The 26,732-nt window shown below is 38.1% G+C and overlaps 1 protein-coding gene across 5 annotated transcripts in view; it reads right to left on the bottom strand.

Annotated features, from left to right (window-relative positions):
* Nucleotides 1-25,784, bottom strand: part of FBXW7 (F-box and WD repeat domain containing 7) — a 234,440-nt gene extending 208,656 nt beyond the window's left edge. For 4 of the 5 annotated variants that reach the window (XR_004625823.1, XM_034661524.1, XM_011235604.3 and 1 more), the window contains exon 1: nt 25,664-25,784. The gene's annotated coding sequence lies outside the window, so the exon portion shown is untranslated. The remainder of the gene's footprint in view (nt 1-25,663) is intronic. The other variant, XM_034661525.1, reaches the window with a different exon arrangement.
* Nucleotides 25,785-26,732: the final 948 nt, after the last annotated feature.

Genomic DNA, 26,732 nt, shown 5'->3' with positions numbered 1-26,732 from the left:
AGCTCTATTAAAAAGCTGTAATCATCAAGACAGCTTGGTACTGGCACAAAAACAGACACACAGATCAATGCAACAGAATAGAGAACCCAGAAATGAACCCTCAACTCTATGGTCAACTAATCTTCGACAAAGCAGGAAAGAATATCCAAAAGAAAAAAGACAGTCTCTTCAACAAATGATGTTGGGAAAATTGGACAGCCACAGCAGAAGAATGAAATTGGTCCATTTTCTTACACTAAACACAAAAACAAACTCAAAATGGATGAAAGACCTAAATATGAAGACAGGAATCCATCAAAATTCTAGAGGAGAACACAGGGAGCAATCTCTGTGACCTCCGCCGCAGCAACTTCTTGCTAGACATATCTCCAAAGGCAAGGGAAACAAAGGCAAAAATTAACTATTGGGACATCGTCAGGATAAAAAGCTTTTGCACAGCAAAGGAAACACTCAACAAAACAAAAACCCAACCAACAGAATGGGAGAAGACATTTGCAAACGTCTTATTAGATAAAGGGCTAGTATCCAAAATCTATAAACTTACCAATCTTAAACTTACCAACTCAAAACCCAAAGAACAAATAATCCAATCAAGAAATGGGCAGAAGACATGAAGAGACATTTCTCCAAAGAAGACATACAAATGGCCAACAGACACATGAAAAAAGGCTCAACATCACTAGGCATNAGGCTCAACATCAATAGGCATCAGGGAAATACAAATCAAAACCACAATGAGATACCACCTCACACCCATCAGAATGCTAAAATTAACAAGTCAGGAAATGACAAATGTTGGTGAGGATGTGGAGAAAGGGGAACCCTCTTATACTGTTGGTGGGAATGCAAGCTGGTGTAGCCACTCTGGAAAACAGTATGGAGGTTCCTCAAAAAGTTGAAAACAGAGCTACCCTACAATCCCGCAATTCCACTACAGGGTATTTACCCCTAAGATACAAACGTAGTGATCCAAAGGGGCACCTGTAACCCAATGTTTATAGCAGCAATGTCCACAATAGCCAAACTATGGAAAAAGCCGAGACGTCCATCAACAGATTAATGATAAAAAAGATGTGATATATATACACAATGGAATACTACTGAACCATCAAAAAAAAAAAAAAAAAAAAAAAAATTTTGCNAAAAAAAAAAGAAAGAAATCTTGCCATTTGCAACAATGTGGATGGAACTAGAGGGTACTATGCTAAGCAAAATAAGTAAGTCAATCAAAGAAAGACAATTATCATATGATCTCACCCGTACGTGGAATTTAAGAAACAAAACAGGATCATAGGGGAGGAGAGGAAAAAATAAAACAAGATGAAATCAGGGAGGGAGACAAATCATAAGAGGCTATACAGGAAACAAACTGAGGGTTGTTGGAGGGGAGGGGGATGGGAGGATGGGGTAACTGGGTGCTGGACATTAAGGAGGGCACATGATGCAATGAGCACTGGGTACTATATAAGACTGATGAATCACTGACCTCTATCTCTGAAACCAATAATACAATATATGTTGATTAATTAAATTTAAATTTAAAAAAATTTTTAAAAGGCCACATAAATTTATACCCCCAATGAGGGGGTAAGGAGTGTGAAAGAGTACTGTAGATCCCTCCAGCCACAGGTCAAGCCCTTTCCAAGGGCAGAACTAGACTTTCTGCAACTAAAGAAATATTGGAAAATCTAGGAGATTGACCCAAGATTATGTTAAGGGGCAGTTAAGGAAACATCAAAACACAATGACTGGGAAAAATACAAATAAAACTTTCATGACTGTACTCACTGAGTTCAGTCCATTTAATAAAAAGGCTAACCTTACAGAGTCCTTTTATAGCATCTTTTGTTTTAATTTTTAAGTTATCTTTTGCATAAAAAAAAATAATGAACAGTTCATTTTCCAAATGATTAGAAAGTTGTTGCAACATAATGCAAATCATCCATCTTTTTCCCACCAATGTGAAATACTGCCTTTGATAAATACCTACATATATTGGGAACTCTTAAGTACTTCATTCAAATGCATCCTGGAGTATTTTTATTTACTGTTATTTTGTGATACTTTTTAATATCAGAAATGGCTCTCCTGAAAATTGCAAAGCAGACTTAGAGGCTTCTTAAAGTACTGATCCAGAAAATAAAAAGTCTAGAATTCTATTATTTCTCTCCAAAAAAGAAGCTGGCATGACTTCTTTCTCCTTTTGCTCATAAAATGCAATATAGATATAACAGAAAGGAAAGAAGCTTATTTAAAATCAGAAACAACTGGATTACCATCCTGATCCCTGCATGACCATACCAATTACTTAAAATTCTGATCCTACATTTTTTCATCCATAAACGCAGTTCAAAAAAATCCAGCTTCCTGGCGCCTGCGTGGCTCAGTGGATTAAGCCTCTAAGCCTCTGCCTTCAGCTCAGGTCATGATCCCAGGGTCCTGGTATCGAGCCTCACATCAGGCTCTCTGCTCAGCAGGGAGTCTGCTTCTCCCTCTCACCTTGGCCTGCTGCTTCCCCTGCTTGTGCTCTCTGTCAAATAAATAAAATCTCAAAAAAAAAAAAAATCCAGTTTCCTTTTTCCCATTTATATTCCCTCATCTTTTTTATATGCTTAAAAGTACAGGTAATGAAATTTCAAGTGGATATACCTTTTGACACAGTAATTTCACTTTGGAGAAACTATTCTGCAGGGGAAAAAATTATCGATAAAGTTCTCAATGTACTATTATGGAAAGATCTCTAAGATATACTGGAAAATAAAAAAAGAAAGTGGGAGAGGCACGTGGGTGGCTCAGTCGGTTAAGCATCCAACTCTCAATTTTGGCTCAGGTCAGGATCTCAGGGTGGTGAGATGGAGTTGGACTGAGTGCTAGGTGTGGAGACTGCTTAAGGGTCTCTCTCCCCCTTTCCTCTCTACACCTCCCCACCCTGGGGGGGGAGGGGAAGGAAGGAAGGAAGGAAGGAAGGAAGGAAGGAAGGAAGGAAGGAAGGAAGGAAGGAAGGAAAAAAGAGGAAAGAGGAGAAAGAGGAGAAAGAAAGAAAGAAAGAAAGAAAGAAAGAAAGAAAGAAAGAAAGAAAGAAAGAAAGAAAAAAGGACCCCTCCCCACCCCCAGGAAGGAAGGAAGGAAGGAAGGAAGGAAGGAAGGCTGCTTCCTCTCCACTCTTGATGTTTCCTCCCAGTAGAAGGACATCCCACTATGTTCTATTTCAGTAAAATGGGAAAGAATACCACTGTGTATATTTGTGTGTGTGTGTGTGTGTGTGTGTGTATGCATAAAGACATTCTGGAAATATTTTTAAGTATATGCACAAATATTTCATTTTTACTACTTCAGAAATGTCAAAAGGAGAAAAAAAAGGGACTCTATCTTGATAAGGAAAAAAAAAACCTGAGGTCCCAGACAAAACAAGCTGCTAATAGTGTTAACCAGAAAATGGCTAATTTGAACGAGTTCCATATATCAAGGGCTGATTCAAATGAGATGTTTTTTCATATTATAGAAAATGAATATATATCTCTGTTTGACATTATGGACAAATCCAGGGAAAAAAATTCCTTTACTGTTATGTTTCTATTCTAGTACTTGCTTTTCTAAAATTCTCCATAATCTCTCTCTATATATAAAAATACATACTTAAATATATATTTATATTTATATATTTTATTTTTATTTATATACTTATATTTGGATATATATTTATAAATTTATATATTTTTATATATATCCACACATATATATATTTATATGTAATACAGTCCTTGGTTTGTTAATATGAATTTTCATTCTTAAAAATTTAAGTAATTTTTATTTTTTAGATTTAGATTTAAGTAATTTTATTTAGATTGAAATAATTCTATTTTTTTTAGATTTAAGTAATTTTTATTTTTAAGATTTTATTTATTTATTTGAGAGAAAGAGCACAAGCAGGGGGAGGGGCAGAGGGAGAGAGAGAAGCAGACTCCCCACTGAGCAGGAAGCCTGACATGGGACTTGATCCTAAGACCCTGAGGATCATAACCTGAGCTGATGCTTAACTAAGCCAACCAGGTGCCCAAAAATTTGAGTAATTTTTAAATGAATTCAATTGACAGATCTATCAATACTGTCTACATAATCTACCATTCATATGTAACACATATTTAGAAATAGTAAAGAATACCACAATGGAAAAGAAGAATGTAAAGGAAAGTAGCTTGAGGCCACACTTTATAAGACTTTCAAGCATTTTATGTTATACAAGCAATAGGGAACCACGGAAAGTTTGAACAGAATGAGGGATCAAGCGAAGAAAGTAATGTTCTTTTGTTTTCCAGATCTCAAAAGCTGGGCGATTTAGTCATAACAGCCGAAAACTGGAAACACAAATGTCCATCAGCAGATGAATGGATAAACAAAATGTATTATAGCTCCATACAATGGAATACTATTCAGCCATAAAAAAAGAATGACGTACTGATACATGTTACAATGCAGAAGAACCCTGAAAACATTATGCTAAATGAAAGAAGGCCATAAATCGTATGATTCTATTTATGATATGTCCAAAATACACAAATCCACAGAGACAGAAAGTAGATTCCTGGTTGCCAGGGAGCTGAGGGAAGGAGAAAAGGAAAGTTACTGCTAATGGGCACAGTGTTTCTTTTTGGGGTGATGAAAATGCTACAGAATTAGATAGTAAAGATGGATGCAAAGCTTTGTGAATACACTAAAACTCACTAAATTGTATACTTTCTTAAAAAGGGTAAATTTTTTGGTATATGAATTATATTTCAATAAAGAAAAAAGTTGGGGGTATGCGTAGAAGACTGCAGGCAGGAAAAATGAAAGCAATTTTAGAAATGAGTACATAAAAGCCATCAGGGTTTCTACTGTTAACCCCAAACCAAGGAACACCATTCAGATTACTGCGTTCCAGAGAGCACTACTCACAGAGACCCCGTAATAGGACATATCCTGGGAAACAGAATGAATAAATTTAAGCAAACAGGCAAAAGGACTGTCAATAATACTTAATAATATTGTCTGAATATGAAGAGGAAAGAATTAAGACAAAAAAGGAATACATCTTCTCTTTGATTTAAAATGAAACATTCACAAAGGGGATATTAAATAAAAGTTTAACATTTATAACCTTTAGATTGAGGAAGAAAGGGCAATTAGTAGTCTTCTATCCAGACTTTTCCAAATTGTCAACAATGACATTACCTGTGTAATGAGGAAAATGTATAAAAATGTTTTTATCTTTATAAAAAGACTTTTGTATCACAACCATAGAAACCATCCTGAAACATTAAAGCCCTAACTTATTAAACATTACTAAAGCCAATTTCTTGTGGAGTCCCCATGCTATTGCCTCAAATAGAAAAAACAAAACAGAACAAAAACCTTCATAATCTACATCTGCATTGTCCCATATGGTAGCCATTAGCTAGCGAGCACTTGAAATGTGGCTAAGTTCTCATTAAAATGTGCTGTAGGTATAAAATAAAACAAACACCAGATCTCAAAGGGTTAGTACTAAAATAAGAATCTAAAATACCTCATTAATAAGTTTTCATAGTTTTTGTGTTGATTACATATGAAATAATAATATGCTGGACATATATGCCAAATAAAACATTAAAACTAATGTCACCTGTTTCTTTTTAGTTTTTTAATGTAGCTATTAGATAATTTAAAGCTAGAAAAAATTTAAAAATAAATTTAGATATCTAGCTTGCACTGTAATTCCATTACACAATGTTGCATTAGATGACAGCTAAATGAGCTTTTGAGAGCTTCACTTGAGTTCTCCCTCAGTTCCCTTTTTCTTATGCTCCAGGAAGTAAGACTTTCCCCAGAGTGCTTTCTGCACTGGAAAACACTGCACACACTAAGCAACATGAAACAAGCAATAACCATAAGAAGTGACTATGACAGAAATCTCTGATGTTTCCTAAAATTCAAACTGTACTATGAATCTTAACAAAAAAGAATAAAAATGAGTACACTTTGAGATTCTCTTGGGGTGTTATGACTATCTTAAAAGGTGAAAAGCCTCAGATAGTAACAATGTGAAATTTTTTTAGAAGCTTGGAATTTCTAGTTGAAAATTACTTCTGTTTTTCACCTAAGTAGAAAAGTGGATGGGGAAGCAATGCAAGCACATATGTGGTTTAGGAGCGCAACCCTGAGTATGGTGAGAAAAAATATGTAGGCAAAGAGGTTAATAACATCCAAAAATTATGTTCAGAAAACCTCAAGGAGGATCATTTTGTTCCCCACAGTGAAAGAATAAACCTGAGACCTAATAAAGAAACGGGTACTTCTCCAAGAATAAGATCTGAAGAAAACACAAAAATTAAGAATATCCTGTCTCCATATCCTTTTTTTCCCCCACTGCTTAAAATACCAGAAAATGCTAACTAATCTATACTAACAAAAATCATATCAGTGGGGGGCGCCCGGGTGGCACAGCGGTTAAGCATCTGCCTTTGGCTCAGGGCGTGATCCCGGCGTTATGGGATCGAGCCCCACATCAGGCTCTTCCACTATGAGCCTGCTTCTTCCTCTCCCACTTCCCCTGCTTGGTGTTCCCTCTCTCGCTGGCTGTCTCTATCTCTGTCAAATAAATAAATAAAATCTTTAAAAAAAAAAAAATCATATCAGTGATTGTCTAGGGCTAAAGGACTGCCTGCCAAGATCACAAGGAATCTTCTGAAGGTGATGGAAATGTACTGATTGTGGTAGTGGTTTCATAGGTATATACACTTATCAAAACTCATTAAATCATATACTTTAAATGGATGTAGTTTACTGTATATATTATATCTCAATAAAGCTAATTAAAAATAAATAGGAAACAAAAAAAAGCAACCCATTTGTGCTGTGGCAGTCAAAATATAGCTTGCGTGTGTGAACTGAATCATGGCAGTTTATGTCATCATAACTTTTACTGAATTCTGTGTACTTTTGGTACACACATGTCAAGTTTACTTCTCAATTTTGTGTCCTCTCAAAGATTACACTATGGGAGTGCCTGGCTGGCTCAGTCGGAAGAACATGACTCTTGATCTCAGGGTCGCAGGTTTGAGCCTCACATTGGGTGTAGAGATTACTTAAATAAATAAATAAACTTAAAAAAGAAAAGAAAAGATTACACCATGATTCATCACTGAAACAAAAAACTATGCTTGCAAAAAACTACAGCAACACAGCAGTGGGAAATAAATCTGATACTCATGAAGCAAATACTTGTGCTTGGAAGAATAACCACAATTCCATTTTTTTTTTCAGAAGGCAACATCCCAGTACCAATAACCATTATATCATACTTTAATATAGCATTTTTCTTCCTTCATGATATACAAAATAATGCCTTATCTTAGAACTGATCATGTGGTAAGCAGAATTCTAAGACGACCCCAAGATTCCAACACCTTGGTGTACACATCTTCAACCAAATATTAATCTGGGTGCTGCTATGAAAGGATATTACATACTTAATTAAAATCTCTAATCAGTTGACTTAAATTAGGGTGATTCTTGGTGAGGCTTGACCTAAAGAGACCAGTTCTTAAAAGAAGGCAGAGAGATTCCAAGGGAGAGAGACTGTCCCACTCTCTTTTCAATAACCATGCTGTGAACTACCCACAGAGAGAATCACATAGCAAAAACCTAAGGGTGGCCTGTAGGAGACTTGAGGAGAGTGGTCCCTGACTGACAGCCCGCAAGAAAAAGGAACGCCATTCCTACAACCACAAGGAATTGAATTCTGCCAACCACCAGTGCACCTGGAAGAGGACTCTGAACCTTGGATGAAACTGCAGCCCTGGCTGACACTTTGATTTCATCCTGTAAGACCCTGAGGACAGGACCCAGCTAAACCATGCCCAGATTCCTGGACTACGGAAACTGTGAGATTGGCTGCTAAACTTGTGGTAATCTGCAACGCAGCAATGGAAAACTAATACAGATGATTCCTCTGATATGAAGAAATATGGCTTATATCATTTCTCTTAAAGCCTGTTAATCTTTATTCTCTCATCAAAACAATTTCTAATATTTCACATTATTATGAGTGATAAGATTCAATTTCACATGTCAGCAGGATAAGATAATACTACTCTCAAAACTTTACAGGTAAAAAAAAAAAATCTTCATAACGCCTAAGAATTTATTTCTTCTATCAACTGGGCACAAACACACTATGATATACTTAGTCTGTTTCTGCTTTTCAAAATCAATGACATACAAAAATAAACAAACCAACCTCAGTCCTTATCCATTTCTAATGGATAGTAAAATTGTACGTGTGGTGAGAAAAGCTAATCTGAGATCCACATAGCCATATAGTTTTGAGCAATAATCTAGTTTCTAAGAACCTCAGGGAACTCAGCTATTTTTTAAAAAGGGAATAAAAAATCTGAATAAAATCTAATTAGTCTAATTAATAGAAGAAAAATATATACATACATAATGGATAATATATACATACACAAATGGATAATAATGCATAATTTGCCAGCTTTATAGAGTATATAATTAAATGCCATTGAAAAGAACCTGTATTTCTATAGACCTTATTATGCACCAGGCACTGTTCTGTAACTACTATGTAAGAAATAAATTTACAGATGATAAATATAGTATGGAATCGTGATCAATGTCCCAGGCTCTAGAACCATACTGTCTAAATACAATCCCAGTTCCACTACTAACTTAAGGTGAGATCTTGAGCATGCATCACTTCTCCACACCAAATTTTCCACTACAAAACAGGGACATTAACAATACTTACCTTAGACAGCGATGGTGAAAATTGAGTAAGTTAAAACAAAGGATGAAGAAGAGTGCCTGGCACACGTTAAGCACTCAAATGTTGGTATCAGTATTACTTTTATAATAGTGCCATGTTAACATTCATTTCTAAGAAAGGCAACCTGTAGTAGATAACATAAAAAAAACACTAATGAGCCTCAGCATTAGAACCCTAAAAACTAGACAAGATTATCTAACTCCCTGCACTCCAACTCATAAATTCTTATCTATCAGAATTCAATTTTATTTGGGCATTTTCAGTCTTTAATAGAATACCCATTCAACCCACTGCTCTTAGTGTTTGCAAGTAACTTTTGACAAAAACAGAATTAAAATTCTGGAAAGGGCAAAATTCAAATGTATAGAACTAAAGTTACAAATATAGTATTTAAAATCAAGAGGAAAGAAAAATCTTTTAGGAAACATTTTAGATTTAGGTAACAGAATAAAATTATGAAAACTAAATCTGTGAATAAATAGACATAACGTGTTCTCACTATATTTATTAAATATAAAATACCTATAAATAATTGGGTAAGAAATAATCCTGTACAAAATATGAAAAAGCAGGAAAAAGAATTTTTTTAAATGACAAACAAAAATAGTTTAAGAAATCACATAAGGGAAACACACAACAGATACTCATTGACTTAAACAATTTATACCTTAGAGACCAACAAGTGTTGATTCTCAAATTTTCTGCTATACCTTCCAAGCATGCCATATTATAGATTTTCAAATCCTAAATAAGAGATTTCTGCGGTTCATCCTCTAAACAAGAATGTCTTTCAAAACAGTTCACTGTAACTGCAAAACACATTTTAAACACAGAAAAAATTATAAAAATCACTTTGCTCCACGATCCTTTAGACATATTTTGCCTAGATTGATTTCTTCTGCTGAAGATGTATCTGGATCTTGATGGTCGTAGCAAGAGTAAGACTAAATTTAATGAAAAATGCAGGTTAGTGCAAGCCAATTCAAATTACAAGCTTAGACTTCACAATTATTTTGTATTAGGCCATAAACCTGGAGATTGCTTCTCCATGAATCTGTTAATTGTCTTCCTTCTGACAAACATACATAGGATGAAATCCTATTACTTTCCCCTCCTATCTCAGATAGTACACCTGATGACTTCCCATTTTCAATACAAAACTCCCCCAATGAAACTTAAGAGGCAGCATGCATGCATGGTGATTAAAATAGGCCACAGGGTCAGATGGATCTGGATTTTAATCCCAGTTCTGAGTTCAAATTCCCAGCTATACGTTCTTGGAAAACCCTCTGAATCTATTTCTTCTGTCATAAGACAGGCTTATTAACACCTATTTCATAGGGACTGCTGAGAGGAAAAAATTAACTAATGCACATAAAAATCCTTAGCATAGTGCCTGACATATAGTAAACCTTCAATAAGTGGTAATCAGCATAATCGATACAATAATTATCAAATTACTTATTCATCAAATTATCAAACCTGTATCTCATCCTCTAGATTCACACCCCTCTCCCTTCTACTAGCTAATTCTTTATAAATAAATGGAGGCAGCTCTGAGGTAAAAATCAATCATCATCAAAAGAAAAAGAGACCTAGTAGGCAACTTCCTCTCCTTCAATCATCTTTTTTCTCTCTCATGCCTCAGTCATTATCCATACTTGACGGAAAATACATCATCGCCCTGTTTGGGCCCAAATGTACAGAGGAGAACAGAGGTCTTTTACTTGAAGATGCTCATCCGTGATGTAGCACTAATACGACATACTCACCTTTTCAACAAATTCAGTACTAGAATGGGACAGCAAGTGAAAAAGAAATCAACTAAAAGCATCTTTCAGAAAGTATTTGTTGGATCAAAAGTTTAATTACTGAGTCAGGAAAAGAAAGGTCAACTTAATACATCAGATGTACCAAACATCTAGGCTGTTTTACTTTTAGGATATGCTTCCAGAAATGGAGAAGAAAAAGGTTCACACTAAATCTCCATCAACTATTGGAACTGGCTTCTAAGTCATTCAATAAATATTTGTTGAACACCTGTGGACAGGTGCTACACTAAGCACTTTGAAACAAAGGTGACACGATAATGTCCTCCTCTTACATAGCCTATTAAAAAATTTTTCCAATCATTTTTTCTTTTTCATTAGTTAGCAAACTACATGCCTAGTAAGTAGCAGGAAATAGTAGACATTTGGGGGGAGGAGATATTAACCGAAAGATGAATAAGACATAACACTTGCCCTCAAAGATCGATAGACCAGTAGAAGAGAAAAATACAAACAACTATTTTAAGTGCTATAAAAGCCACATGGAGACTGTGGATAACTAGAAGAAAAAAACAACTAACTGCACTTACATTAATGAGAACAGATTTCCTAGAGAAGATGATATTTAAGTAGGGTCTTAAGAGAGAAATGCTTTGCAGATGAAAGGAAAAGAATACTCAAGGCCGAGGAAATAGCAAGGCACAGAGACAAATATATGTGAAAGCATACACACACACACACACACACACAAATATGCACTGAAGTGTATACATACTTTATATGTGTATGTATGGATATACAACCAGTGTTTATTTTTTTTTTAAAGATTTTATTTATTTATTTATTTGACAGAGAGACAGCCAGTGAGAGAGGGAACACAAGCAGGGGGGTGGGAGAGGAAGAAGCAGGCTCCCAGCAGAGGAGCCTGATGCTGGCTCGATCCGGGTATTCTGGGATCACGCCCTGAGCCAAAGGCAGACACTTAACAACTGAGCCACCCAGGCGCCCCACAGCCAGTGTTTAAGGGGCCTGATGCGGGCTCGATCCCAGAATACCGGGATCACGCCCTGAGCCAAAGGCAGACACTTAACAACTGAGCCACCCAGGCGCCCCACAGCCAGTGTTTAGTTACAAGTGAGGGAAGTCATTTGAACAACAAAATACAGGAAATGATGTGACTCCCAAAGAGAATACATAACTAAAACCATATATAAGAGAAAAGTTGTTCATTTCAATTTCAGCCTTAGGGCATTAGCACTTAATTCTCCCCCAGAAATAAAGGGATGGTGCTAGGAGGTCTGACTGGTAGACTGAATCCAGACTAGAAAGGCTCCCCCTAGAGCAGTGTCAATTCAGGCAGGAATATAAAGGACAGCAGCAAAGAAATCAACTTAGAAGCTCCTGAAATAGACAGGGAATGGTAAGCATGCAATTTTAGACAGAAAAAAGAGAGAGAGAGAGAGAAGTCCTAAGTTAAACAGCCCTCAACTTAGTGAGTAATAAAACAAGAGAGGGAAATTAGATGTGATCCAAGGTTTCTCCCAATAGATCCAATAGATCATTCCATTAACCTTGATACTTGCTTTTTCCATTAATGTATATTTGATTCTATGACTATTTACACAATATGGTACTCACATCTCATAAGCCCGCACCTGAGCAGGGTGTGGGAGAGAGAGGGAGAGAGAGAAAGAGAATCTCAAGCAGGCTCCTCACTGAGCATAGAGCCCCACAAGGGGCTTGATCTCAGGACCCCGAGATCATGACCCTGAGATCACAACCTGAACTGAAACCAAGAGTCATATGCTTAACCAACTGAGCCACCCAGATGCCCACAAGCCCCCTACTCTTGATACATTTTTACATGAGTAGTTTGCCAATTTAAAAAAAACAAATCTGAGAATCTGTCCTAGTGTCTGAATAATAAATGGAAGCACTTTTAGATTACTTTTGGAGTAATTGCCCTATAATCCTAAAAAAAAATTAAATCTATTAATTTTCCTTTATATCTACCTGTTTTATTTTTTTTTAAGATTTTATTTATTTATTTGTCAGAGAGAGAGCACACAGCAGGGGGAGCAGCAGGCAGAGGGAGAAGCAGGCTAACCAAGGAGCCTGATGTGGGGCTTGATCCCAGGACCTCAGGATCATGACCTGAGTTGAAGACAGTCACTTAACTGACTGAGCCACCCAGGCGTCCCTATATCTGTGTTTTAAAATGAATGTTAAATGAGGTCCATGTCTGTGACTTATCTTTATCAATCATCAGTATTTATACAAAATCTAACTGGCAGAGTGAGTACCTTATATGAAGAAAATATCCAAATGAGAAAGGGGACTTTTTATAAAGCAGGGTTTCCCAACGTTGGCACAACTGATATTTTGGACCAAATAATCCTTTGTTGTGGGGTGCTGTGCTGTACATTGTCTACTTGGCCTCTACCCACTAGACACTAGTAGCACACATACCTACCTACCTCTCCCTACCTGCCACCATCAAAAACACCTCCAGATATTGCCAAATGTTTCCTGGGGCCATTGTTACGTACCAGGCACTGATCTGTGCTTCCCATTTCTTATCGGCTTCAATCTAACAACATGGTATCCATGAGCTGGCTATTATTTTTCCCATCTTACAAATAAAGAAACTAAAGCCAACAGAATTAAACAACTTGCCAAAAGTCACATGACCAGTAAGTGCAGTAATCTGTATTTGAACCCACATGATAGTGGCTTGAATCCCTGCTCCTAATCACTGTTATGCCATCTCATATTAATGTCTCAGACTTTATCACCTGATATTTGAAAAGTAACATTCTGAATCTCAACTGGAAGTAAAAACTAAAATTATCCACACAAGTAGAAGCTAAATTAAAAGACTCCCAACCTCAATTCAGAATAACATAAGTATTTTTTAAACACTGACTACATGCCAAGTATCAACGTTAGGAACTAGACTGGTTCAAAGAAAAAGAAACTATCATTTATTAAGGATTTAGCTCAGGACCTTTTTCACATATTATCTCTCTAAATTTCTCACAACTTCCCTGTGAGGTAAGTAATATCTTTTTTTCAAGTGAGGATGCTGAGGCTCAGAATGGAAAAGTGGTTCCTAACCTAAAAAGGCTTACAATCTAACTGAACAGACAAGAAAAACACTTTTTTTTTTTAAAAGACAGAGAATAAACTAGTTAAATATCTCAGTAAGCAATACACAGAAGGTGGGAAATACAAAATAGATGAAGGAAAAGTATACAGTTAGATTAATCGGGGATTACTTCTTTAAAAAGGTTTCTTATTAATAACCCTTCTCTTAAGAAGTGACGTGAATGAGCAAAAGGTAATGAGCTGGGAGGAAGCACCCCTTCTGTAAACAATGTGAAACCAAAATTTGGGGACTGCAAGGAAAGTTTGTGATAGCCAATTTAAGTAGTAAATCAAGGAAATGAAGAGTGTAAGACTGCCTTGCAATTAAGATTGAGCCATAGCTGACAACGATGAGACTAGTTCCATGCTTTTAGGGTGCTCCTGCCACCAAACACTCTCAAGCACAGGAGGAGAAGCAAACAAGGATCTAATGGTTAACACAGGCTTAGATATACGAAGTCAAACACCAAATTTTGTAAGGTGAGTGACAGGTCATCTATTTTGCTTTGTGTATTTTGTTTTCTCAAACAGAATCTAAGTTTCAAGAGGGTAAGGTTTTCATGTTTTGTTCACTCAGATCAATGCCTGACAGAGCAGGTGTTCAGTAAATACCTGCTGCTAAAAAAAAAGAAGTATTCAAAATAGTGACCTATCCAGAAGATCACAAATGCCTCTGGCATTCTAAAAACCAGCAACCTCACAGAAACAACAACAGCTTAATATCATAATATCAATACTTATTATTGCAACAACTAACATTACTGGGCACTAACTCTGACCCAGACCTTGTGATGCATTAATTTACATAATCCTCTTGACTACTCCATGAGAGAGGTAGGTACTATTAATATTCCCATTTTTACAAGGAACACACATGGACCAGATAACTTACTTGCCCAAGGTCACAAAGCAATACAGCTGGAATCTGGGTCTATCATCTCCAAAGCTTGCCTCTCAACTACTATGTCACATATACAGAATTACAAGCATCCCTCTTAGGCAAAGCTAGGGAAATGTGGCCAAAGAAGAGGGAAAAAAAAACAAAAAGAAACCCCAGGGCAGTTGAAAACCCTTTGTCTGTCCCTTCTCCAAGCAGGTACTAGAGAAATTTTCCCACCATAGCATACGTGGATTATCCCAGACAGATTAAAACTTCAATAGTTTAAAGAATCCAGATGTTGAAAACCTAGGGACTAATCTAATCAACATTTCAAAGGATGGTAGATAACATGTGGTAACACCCCACATCCACAACCCAAAGAAATAACAGGGTGTGACCTCTGACTAAGACTGACCTCAAAACTTCCGGTGCCATTCTCCCTGGTATCTGCCCTTCCCTCCCTCCTTTGCTGTCTCTCCCACCCTCTGTACATCCCACCTCTCCTACTAAATGCCTGGCCTTTACTAAAAATCTGAAGTTTTCTGTTTCCTGCTCTAAATATCTAATCTAACAAATTAAAATTTTTATATTTCTCTAATGAAATCTGCCTATGTAATACTCAATAGAAAAAGGCTCCTCACCACTCATTACAGCAGCATTCCAAAGTTTATATACTCAAATTCACACGGTTGTCAATTAAGGGACCACCAATCATGCAAAAGAAAACTGATAATCCACACATTTATCTATATAACCTTCTGGTATTACATGCAAAATAAATGGACAGGAATAAATTAAAGTCATAAAGAGACTATGTTGTTCTCCCATCTACCCAGTAGCCTAGACATTATCATAAAATCCTTCTTTGAAAAATCTCTGAAATGGAAAGAAGCATAACTCCAAGTGCTACCAACAAAGAAAAATATTTTAAATAACTGATTTTTTTAAATGAGAATAGTCATTAAATTAACCACATAACTTACAGATCTATTAACATATAAACCAATCTAACTCCTGCATTTACATCAAAATCTAAAGCAAACTTGCCTTAAAAGAATTTAGAGAATGAGGACAAGAGGCAAGATAATCATTACTAAGAAATATATCTCCATATGTTCTTTCTGCCTTTGGATTTTTTTCATATACTTATCTTAAATATACAATTCTATTAAATAAACAGACTATGAAGACATAGCCAAACTGCTCTCAAAATAGAAATACTTTCCAAATATAAAAACAATCAAGAAGCATTTGTTTCTTATACTGGCCAATAGAACACTGATTATGCCAAGCTTGAAGGGAAAGTTATTTCTGAAAATTGATTTGTACTTAATAAACACAAAGCATGAAGAGAGAGTATCAAACTCACACATACTAATCATTTTAAGAAAGGGAGAAAACTAAAATTTAGTTAAAATTGAATCACAGAAATAAAATTCCTTCAATCAATCTGATATGTAATGATACAGGGACACCTGGGTGGCTCAGTCAGTTAAGCGTCTGCCTTTGGCTCGTCATGATCCCAGGGTTCTGGGATCGAACTCCACATTGGGCTCCCTGCTCAGTGGGGAGCCTGATTCTCCCTCTCCTTCTGTTGCTCCCCCTGCTTGCACTCATTCTCTCTCTCTCTGACAAATAAATAAATAAAATCTTTAAAAATAAAAAATAAAAAAGGAGACGTAATGATACAGATAAAACTTGTTAAAGTTCTTTGTAATTTTTTAAAGCTTTTTGTTCCTAAGCACTAAAGAGATGGATACTTAAGAGACTTGGTAACTGAATTACAACCTGGTATTTCTAAATAAACAATTTAAGCCACAGTCACTTTCAGAGATAGTCAATGAATTATTCAAAAAAGAGTCCTTTCTGACCTAAGTACTTCTGAGTTCTTTAGAGATGATTTCAAATTCAAGTTATGTTCAAATAGGTCCTTCTTTCCTATGAACAATAAGCACAGCAGTCCGTCATTTCTCTAGCTTTTAAGATTTTTCTAATAAAACGTTAATGAATCATACACTAGTTCAAATACTTTTGAAAACACTGCAGGATTACTTCAGTATTATTTGTCAAACTCAAGGGCTGAATTTAAATGCTAGACAATATAAGGCCTGACTTTAGCCCTCTGTCTGCATCACACCTTAAAAGATCTTTAACTTAATAAGCTAACAGAATGTGTCGCATTACTATATGTCAGCCACCCTAAAAAGTCTGAGGAGATATATACATTCTTCCAAAAACAAACCAGCAATTTGCCTTCAGACTTCACAACTGGTACTAACATATGTTAATAGGTTCACTCAAGATGCTGTAGGATGAAAAAGCCAGAAGAAAACATAGTATCTTATCCAATAGTGATCCTCTCCACTAAAAATATGTTGCACTATAGCTTTCAATATTTCCTAAATCCAAGAGCAGTCATGCAGAAAAGAGCACCTAACACAATACACTAGATACATGTACACAAAGACACACACACACAGTACATGCTACCCTATTCCTTCCTAAAACCACCCAGATTTCTAGTAGCTATCCCCCAGCTATAAAGAAAGGGCAGAGGCAACATAGCATAGCAACAGAAACTGCATAATATCTGACTAGCTATCCCTTAGGTGATGGAGAAAAAGCAAAAGATACTCAAGCAATGAGGTCTCTTGTGCATTTTTGTTATTTTTCAACTACCTGCACTGCAGGATAATACCACGTATACAGGCTCTCAAATTTTCTTGTACTAGCTGTTTTAGAGAAATCAAGTGTTATTCAAAATTTTTAAAGGATTATTTTAGAGAAATTGTTACATATTAGTCATTCAAAATCCAGATCAAGTACAGATGTTCCCTCAAATATTTCACAATTCTGAAGGTGGAATAGGAGGAAAGTTTAAATATACTTGTGTGTAGCAGTACAATTATTAGGAAATATATATACCACAGTGTCCAGGAAATGTCATATACATTTAGAAAATAAACTCTGAACATACTAAGAAAGGTATCATGAGAAAGTGACAATGAGGTCTAAAGAGAAAGGAGCAAAAATTTAAAAGTACATTAAGACATAAGACAGACTGGTTTTACACTTAGTGGAAAAAAGTCTCTAAGTAGAAAGGCTGAACACCAAAAGTTCACTATTTACCCAAAATATGCTACCAAGTTGGACAAAGGCAGCTTTCAGCCAAATGGTGCAGTAAAAGAAATTTGGTTTATCACTTCTAACTTCTTCCTTAACTCACTTCTTCCTCAAGGGCATCCTTTCAGGAATTCAGAGTCTCTGCAGTCAGCCCACCTACTGCCTGATCAAAACCTGCTCTTAGAGGGGCACCTGGATGGCTCAGTCAGTTAACTGTCCAACTCTTCATTTTGGCTCAGGTCATGATCTTAGGGCTGTGAGATGGAGCCCAGCATCAGGCTCTGCACTCAGGAGGGAGTCTGCTTCTCTTCCTCTGCCCCTTCCCCTGAGCATGGGCTCGCACTCTCTACCTCTCTCTCAAACAAATAAATCTTAAAAAAAAAAAAAAAAACTTGCTCTTAGAAAAAGATCATATAATTTATCTCAGAGACAGCTGTGTAAAAACCACTTTTGTGTAAAAGAAATAATTGTATAGCTATTATCAAAAAAATAAGAAATAACAAGTGCTGGCGAGGACTGAAGGGAACGCCTATGCACTATTAATGGGAATGTAAACTCGTGCAACCAGTGTGGAAAACAGTATGGAGGTTCCTCAAAAAATTAAAAACAGAACTATCATGTGAGCCAGCAATTCCACTTCTAGGTATATTATCTGAAGAAAATGAAAATACTAATTCAAAAACACATATACCATCCCTATGTTCACCATAGCCTTACTTACAATAGCCAAGATATGGAAACAACCTAAATGTCCACCAATAGATGAATAAAGAAAATGTGGTATATATACACAATGGAATATTACTTAGCCATAAAAATGAATGAAATCTTGCCATTTGCGACATGGATGGACCCAGAAGGTATTATGCTAAGTAAAATAAGTCAGACAGAGAAAGACAAATACCATATGATTTCACTTATATGTGGAAACTGAAAACAAAACAAATGAACAAACAAAACAAAACCAAAACAGACTCATAGATACAAAGAATAAACTGATGGTTGCCAGAAAGGGGGTAAGGGGCAGGAGGTTGAGGAGATGGATAAAATAGGTGGTGGTGGAAATAAGGAGGTATAATCTTCAAATCACAAAATAAATACAACATAGGGTATAATGTACAGCACAGGGAATACAGTTGATAATATTGTAACAACTTTGTACATGGTGACAAGATGGTAACTACAACACTTACTGTGGTGACGATTTTGTAATGTATATAAATATCTAATTACTATGGGATACACCTGAAACTAATACAATATTGTATGTAAATTATTCTTCAATAAAAAAATTCTTAAAAAAAAGAGTTATTATTTAAAAGCAACTTTTTTTTTTAAAGATTTTATTTATTTATTTGACAGAGATAGAGACAGCCAGCAAGAGAGGGAATACAAGCAGGGGGAGTGGGAGAGGAAGAAGTAGGCTCATAGCGGAGGAGCCTGATGTGGGGCTCGATCCCATAACGCCGGGATCACGCCCTGAGCCGAAGGCAGACGCTTAACCGCTGTGCCACCCAGGCGCCCCTAAAAGGAACTTCTCATCTGTTTGTAATGACAACTCAGCTAAGCTTTAAAAAAAAAAGGGGGGGGGAACTAATACACCACTCTTTTCCCTGGTCCACTGAAAATGTCACCAATATAGAATATTTCTATTCAGAATATTTTCAGATATGAGATGAACACCTTGTGTCTTTTAAATCACCACCTATCCGGGGCGCCTGGGTGGCAAAGCGGTTAAGCGTCTGCCTTCGGCTCAGGGCGTGATCCCGGCGTTATGGGATCGAGCCCCACATCAGGCTCCTCCGCTATGAGCCTGCTTCTTCCTCTCCCACTCCCCCNCTTCCTCTCCCACTCCCCCTGCTTGTGTTCCCCTCTCTCGCTGGCTGTCTCTATCTCTGTCGAATAAATAAATAAAATCTTAAAAAAAAAATATTTTAAATCACCACCTATCCTTAAGCTTAAGACAATGGTAAAATTACTTGAAAAGACAAAAACTTCAAGATTTTTAGAAGAACAGAATCCTCCCCTAATGAACAGCAAAGCAAATTTATAATGACCTTCTAAAAAGTACACTAAAGTTGTCAGATTGTATAGACTTTTTTAAAGAGCAAGGAAATAAAGTACCAATTACATGCATACAAATACTATGAAAAATAAAAACAAGTTTAAAACTAAATAAAAAGTTAGCATTATTGCAAGGGTCACCTCCTCCCTTGCCATAAACAGGGGAATCGTGAAATAAAAAAAATCTATGACGCCAGGGTAAAAATACACCATCAGCGGCCACCTGGGTGGCACAGTTGGTTAAGCGTCTGACTTTGGCTCAGGTCATGATCTCGGGGTCCTGGGACTGCTCCCTGTGTTGGGCTCTCCACTTGTCCAGCCACCCCCGCCCCCAGTTGGTGTGCACACGCACTCTCTTTCTCAAATAAATAAATAAAATCTTTAAAAAAAAGAAAAAAGAAAATACACCACCATCCAATGCAGGTATCTGTTGACATATGAAACAAATGTTTTGATATTAGCTATAATGTAAAATTGCACAGTGAATTATTCTTTCTAAACAATACATTTAAAGATAGATTCTCCTAAGAAATAAATTAATCCATGCTACATTTACCCTTAAGAATACACCAAAAAATTTTTAAAACACACATTTAAGTTACCTAGAGGATTTGTTAAGATAGAATACTTAACAAAACAAAAATTTTGCACCCAATAATTCTACACACTGAATTGGTCATTGTAACAGAGTAAGACCGTAAGAAACAGAAGTACCAAATCTTAATGTTCTTATAATTTGGATAATATTTTCATCTGATTCAAACCAATCATAAACACTTATAATTTAACATCTAAAGTTAATGCTTTACAATTATTTACAATTTGTTTTCAGAAACATTCAAAATCACACCCCTAAGTTTCTTCAAAGATACTTTCAGGTATGATACGTAGCCTGCGTATCACTTTACACAAATTATTTATCTTTGAATAAAAAATGTGAGTAGTCCCTACTTTTTAGCTGCTATAGACAGCAATGCCCCTTATTCCTCAAGTTCCCATAGTATTCATCACTCTGGAGGCAAAGGTATTTTGAACTGCAGACTTTACACAGATTAAGACAGCACCCAAGGAACGTATCTCAGAAAACAGAGAACACCTAAAATAACCAGTCCAAGTTTTGTAATGGAATGAAGATCATACTGTATCTTGGTCAACTAGGCAGTTTTCTACACTAGGATTCCATAAACTACATAGTTGATGCATAGTTGACCCGTGAATAACGAGAGTTTGAATTGCACTTACACATGAATTCTCTTCAATAAATACAATACAGTATTGTCAATGTATTTTCTCTTCCTTACAATTTTCTTAATAAGATTTTCTTTTCTCTAACTTACTTTATTGTTAAGAATGTGGTATGTAATACATATAACTCACAAAATATGTATTAGACTATGTTATTGGTAAAGCTTCCAGTCAACAGTAGGCTATCAATAGTCCAGTTTTGGGTGAGTCAAAAATCATACACAGATTTTCAACTGCACAGGGGGTTGGTACCCCTAACCCCTACACTGTTTGAGGGTCAACTGTATAAGGCTTTACTGGAACACAGCCACATTCATTTGCTTATATACTGTCTATCGCTATTTCATACCACCACAACATCAATTTGTTGCACCAGATACAGTCCACAAAATCTAAAATATTTACTAACTGGCCCTTTACAAAAAAAAATATATATATATAGTTTACCAACCCCTCCTCCACACAATCATCTGTCAGAGGCAACACATGACATGTCCAAGAACCATCTCTAAAGTACACAAATCGAGCTGCTGTCAGCCTAGGTGTAGGCTTTTGGGCCATCTGGTGCTAAAACAGAAATGCACACCCAAGGCCTTTTAATCATCCCTATCAATCCCAAAGTTGCCAGGGCAAAGCACATGAGGTTACCACCCACTCCTACCAGAGTCACACCTTTCCCACTATCTTTACTAGTAAATCATGTCTACCCGAAAAGGCTGCCCTTTAAGTTCATCTAAACATGGTTTCACTTGCATAAAATATGTTGTGGAAAGTAGAGGGTGAAGAAGGCACCCATATGGCATATATTCCAGTCCCATACCCTCATCCTAGAATCACCTGAGATCTAGTTCCCGATCTAAACATCTCTTCCCCAGAGTTCTGCCATTTGAATTAAATTCTTAAGAGACCAGAGAAGATACTAGGAAGGTGGTGAACTGAATGAAATAAGGAACACAACGAATATATATATATATATATATATATACATATTTCCTATCTTACAATCCTTAATCCTTGTTAGAGTCAACACTAAAAGCAAGCCCCATTAGCTGCAGGTTTCACCATAAAAAATCTTCCAGTGCCTCATGCTTCAAAGACAGCTGAATTTTTTTAAATGCCAAGTTGTTTCTTGTTTGTTTGTTTTTTAATACAAAGATTTAAAAAAAAAAAGCATTTTCAGCACTGCTGTGCCAACACAGGGATATCCCCTCCATTGTATGGGACACAAAGACACACATCAACTGCAAGCAGGGGAAGCAGCCTTCTCTGCCAGCTATTTTTAGCCCGACTTCGTCACGTTAAAGACCAAACTTAGGATAATAATGCTGGACAAACTTTAAAAACATTAATTTTTATGAAAACAAATCTGTCCTTTTATGTATAAGTTCCTTAACAGTGAAACCCTGTATATTCTTCTGCCCTTAATCTCAAGGGACCTATATACTCTACAAAAAGCTTGTCACCCCTTCAAAAACATAGACTCACATGTCCTAAGACTGAACTGGTAGCCATGTTTAAAGACTGTTCCTCCCTTTTGAACTTCAAATCTTAACCCTTTTAAAACATTTTTTAGGGAGAATCTCATCCATTTTTTGTTCTTACCATATCTTTGCTAACTTTAACAGATTCCCTTCACCCAAAGTAAAATTAAGACACATTTTTCAGCTCTTTACACTCTGTCAGCTCTCTCAAGAAACCTTAATACTGTGAAAATGACTCTGAACTCTACATTTTCAGCATTATCACTCATTAAACTATTTTTCCATCTTTAGATTGCATCAGCACCAACTTTTTACCCTAAAATTTAATGTCAAAAACAAAGTCCACTGCCCCATTTCTGAATTGTTTTCTATAAGAAACCACTAGCACCAATCTAAAATATTGGGAGCATCTTTTTAACTCCAGTTGTATCGCTCTTCGAAGACCATGGTGTAAAAATGTTGGTACCCTAGAAAAACAAAATCCTAATCCAGGTGTAATGCCTCCTGACCTATGATACAATCTCTCCTCAGTCATCTAAAACTACCCTCTCAGTAGTAACACTGTTCTCAATTGCTTCTTTGGGCTGTACACATATAACTGCACAAACACAAACTGACTCCAAGCCTACTCAACAGCTTTCATCCATATTCCCATCAAGCTAACTTCTAATTACATTTGTCCCTCACACCTTCCAATTCCAAAAGTTTTAAACACTTTACCTCCACCTGTACCCTTCTTCCCAAAAGAGACCTTATTTCCCAGATTTGGTTCAGACACTCGAATTAGTTTTGTCTAATCCAACACCAACACTTCTCTAATGAAAAATATACAAATACATTTATATCTATAAGGTACCAAACATAGCAGTATAACATACATACCCCTTTCCTACAATTTTGTGCAATTTATGTTTCTTGGTTTTTTTTTAAGATTTTATTTATTTATTCGACAGAGATAGAGACAGCCAGCGAGAGAGGGAACACAAGCAGGGGGAGTGGGAGAGGAAGAAGCAGGCTCATAGCGGAGGAGCCTCATGTGGGGCTCGATCCCAAATCACGCCCTGAGCGGAAGGCAGACGCTTAACCGCTGTGCCACCCAGGCGCCCCTGTGCAATTTATGTTTCATTGCCTATGCCATAAGTAAAAGCATCTCAAAGGNAAAACGCCGGGATCACGCCCTGAGCGGAAGGCAGACGCTTAACTGCTGTGCCACCCAGGCGCCCCTGTGCAATTTATGTTTCATTGCCTATGCCATAAGTAAAAGCATCTCAAAGGCACGGCAGCAAACACTTTGCTGTTTCTTTGCTCCCCAAACATGCAATAAAACATTACTATGCTTTTTAACCAATCTATAGTCAAAGCAATAAAAAATAAGTCTTAAAGTTAGTAAGCAACTTTGATAGAATAAAAATCTACACTCAAATTATAGTTTGCTGGTTTGTCTTCCCTTCCTCCCTGAAAAGCAGCCCATGCCAAGATTAGATTTCTCTCTCCCATCTATGTAAAACATGGGATACATGACTTCCTCAAGGTCTCAAAAGAAGGTAACAGATCCAGAGACATTTGCTTTTGACTGACATCTAACATTACTACTAATCAGTATTTTCATGTCATTACGCATTTAAAACAGAACTTACGGTTCCTTACAAAAGCATAACAAGCACAAATACATGAAGAGAAACAAAACAGCTGAAGAAGTTCCAGAGGAGGCAAAATGATCAAGAGATCAAAGTAATCATTCTAAGACCGACAGAGAGAGTCAGGAAAGACGACAGTAAAGAGGAATAATCAAAATCTATAAAACCAGAAAAAGATGAACTCCAGCTTGTCCTAGCATTTCTCAAAACAAAAACCCTGGATGTGCCTTGGAACTTTAAAGAGACAGGTTTGGGACAAAGAAATAAAATGTTAAATAATTCAGGGGCTAATAAACTTGTAGAACTCACTACCTCAAAAGAGAAAAAGTACAGATGAAAACACTATTTGAGAAAGTTTTACTTAAATTTAATCAAGATCCTGAATGGAGAACAGGACAGACAACCCCAGGCTTACATTCATTACCACAAAGCTTCTCTCAGCAGTGGCTTCAGAAGGAGTGAGCCCACACTGTTGCCTGGAGGAGCCACAGTTCTCAGTACTGTAGTACTACCTATGTTCTCTTAAACAAAATTCCACCCTATGCTTAACCCTTAAGGTCTGTATAAATATATGAAATGGTAATTACTTTCTTGCACCTCAGCTTGGTACTGCTTGAGAGGATGCCTAAAATGCGTATCAAAGATTTTATAAACTTCACCTTAAAATAATGGAAGGGAAGCGAAAAAATCACTCTTCAAAGAATTAAATATCAAAAAGTTTCTCCTCGTTTGATAGCAAAGTAAAGAAAACTCAAACAAGCAAAGTCTCAAGTCATTCTGCCAAATAAAAAAGGTGCTAGCAATTAGGACATTTGCTACAAAAATTTAAAAAAAAAAAAGCATTTGGGTAGGGAAAAAAATGTAACTTCTATAAACTGGTTAAAATACTCTCTCCATGCTCTCTCCCAAGTAAGTCGTGATTCAGAAAAACTCATCCTGAGTAGCTGAAATCTGTTATAGCGTCCTGACACATAGGAATTGGACCCAGGAAATGAGAAGGTAAAAAACTCCTGTACCAATAGGTACTGAAATGAAAATCTCTCAAGGAAGACTGCAAAAGAGGAAAGGAATTTTACTTTCAGGGGGTCACGGGGTAAAAGGTTCCCTCTTGAGAACCCTAATGAGAGTTGCCCCAAAACAAAAACCACAGCACTGTTTCACACCCGGTGTACCAGGAAAAGGTGTATTACAGAGATGTCCTTTGTGTGCACATATGCTTTGGCTTCCTCAATTTCCTTTTGCCAATTGTTGGCCAGAAAGGTGCAGTGTCCACTCTGGATAAAGACAGAACTCCTCTACAAGAAACCTGTAAGTTTGCATATTACACGTAAAAGGAGCTAAAATATTATAAAACACAGGACTACCCAATACCTCTTCCCCGCTGTAAAAATAAAGATGCACCCTCTCCTCTATACACTCCCAACACTCCTGCGAAACATAAGCAGAACTCCAAGAGGACGAACCGCTATCCTCCCACTTTCTACCCCTCGATTCCCTTTCCCCGGGCCACTCACACTTTAGGGAAGAGCCGTGGCGCTGAGAAAGTGGGTTGGTTCCCTTCCTCGTTCGCTCTGAGGCGGCAGCTGCGGAAGGCTCCGGCGCGTTACTGAGGAAGAAGCGGTGCTTGTGTCTCTAAGCCAGGCGGTCACCCGGGTCTCTTCCGCGCTGCCGGAGCAGAGGAGGCGGCAGCAGCCCCGCTTACCTCCTCTTTTCCTCTTCCTGGGTCTCTTCAGGCTGTGTCTTCTGCCCGCCCTGGGCCACTTCTCCCGGGACAGTCACGTCTGGGAGGCTCCAGATTTTGCTCTTACAAAGTTTTCCTCTGGGCTGAGGCTGCAGCCGGCCCCCCGGGTCCCCCCCGGCCCCGCCGCCCTCGGGGCTGGGGCGGGGGAGGGGGCTCTAAGAACTCCTCCCGGAGTCCTGCCGAGGAGCCGGGGGGCCGGCGACTGGCCAAGGGAGAAGACCCCCCTCCCCACGAGGGGGCTGAGGAGAGGGGGAAGGTAAGGAAAGGACGGCGGCGCCGGTCCTGCTCTCCCCGCCGCCCGGGCCGCCGCTTCACATCGGGGTCCCCGCCCCCCCGGCCGGGGGGTGGTTGCTGAGCTTGGGTCCCCCGCTCATACACTCTGGGGCAAGATGCTACGGCCCCGGGCGGGTGACCGAGGCAGCGGCGTGGTGGGGGACCCGGCCGGCTCCGCTCGGCGCCGCCCCCGCTCCCGGCTCCCGCATGTGTCGCTGCGGCTGGGACCCCCTCCCTACACGTTGGGGGGCCCTCGCCCCGCGCCCCAGGACGAGACTGAAGCTCCGGCCCCTGCTCAGCGTCTTCTCACCGCGGAGCAGCTGACTAGTCCCGGCCCGAGGTAGCCGCCTCCCTGCCCCCCCAGCCGCCGGCTCCGGCTCGGGCTCCGGCGTGTGCAGCCGCGGCTGCCGGCCGGGAAGGTGAGGGGGGGAGAAGAGGGGTGGCCGCGGCTCCCGCTGGTCCAGGTCAGGACGAAGGTCTCGATGGTGGCCAGTGCACGGGGGCTGGGTCTCTCGGATGCTTCCTCGCTCTCACGCTCTCCGCTGCGGTGGCGGTAGCGCCCGGAGCTC

This window comes from Ailuropoda melanoleuca, chromosome 5 (genome assembly GCF_002007445.2).
Source record: "Ailuropoda melanoleuca isolate Jingjing chromosome 5, ASM200744v2, whole genome shotgun sequence".
Taxonomy (NCBI): domain Eukaryota; kingdom Metazoa; phylum Chordata; class Mammalia; order Carnivora; family Ursidae; genus Ailuropoda; species Ailuropoda melanoleuca.
This window is presented reverse-complemented; position numbering and strand designations above follow the sequence as displayed.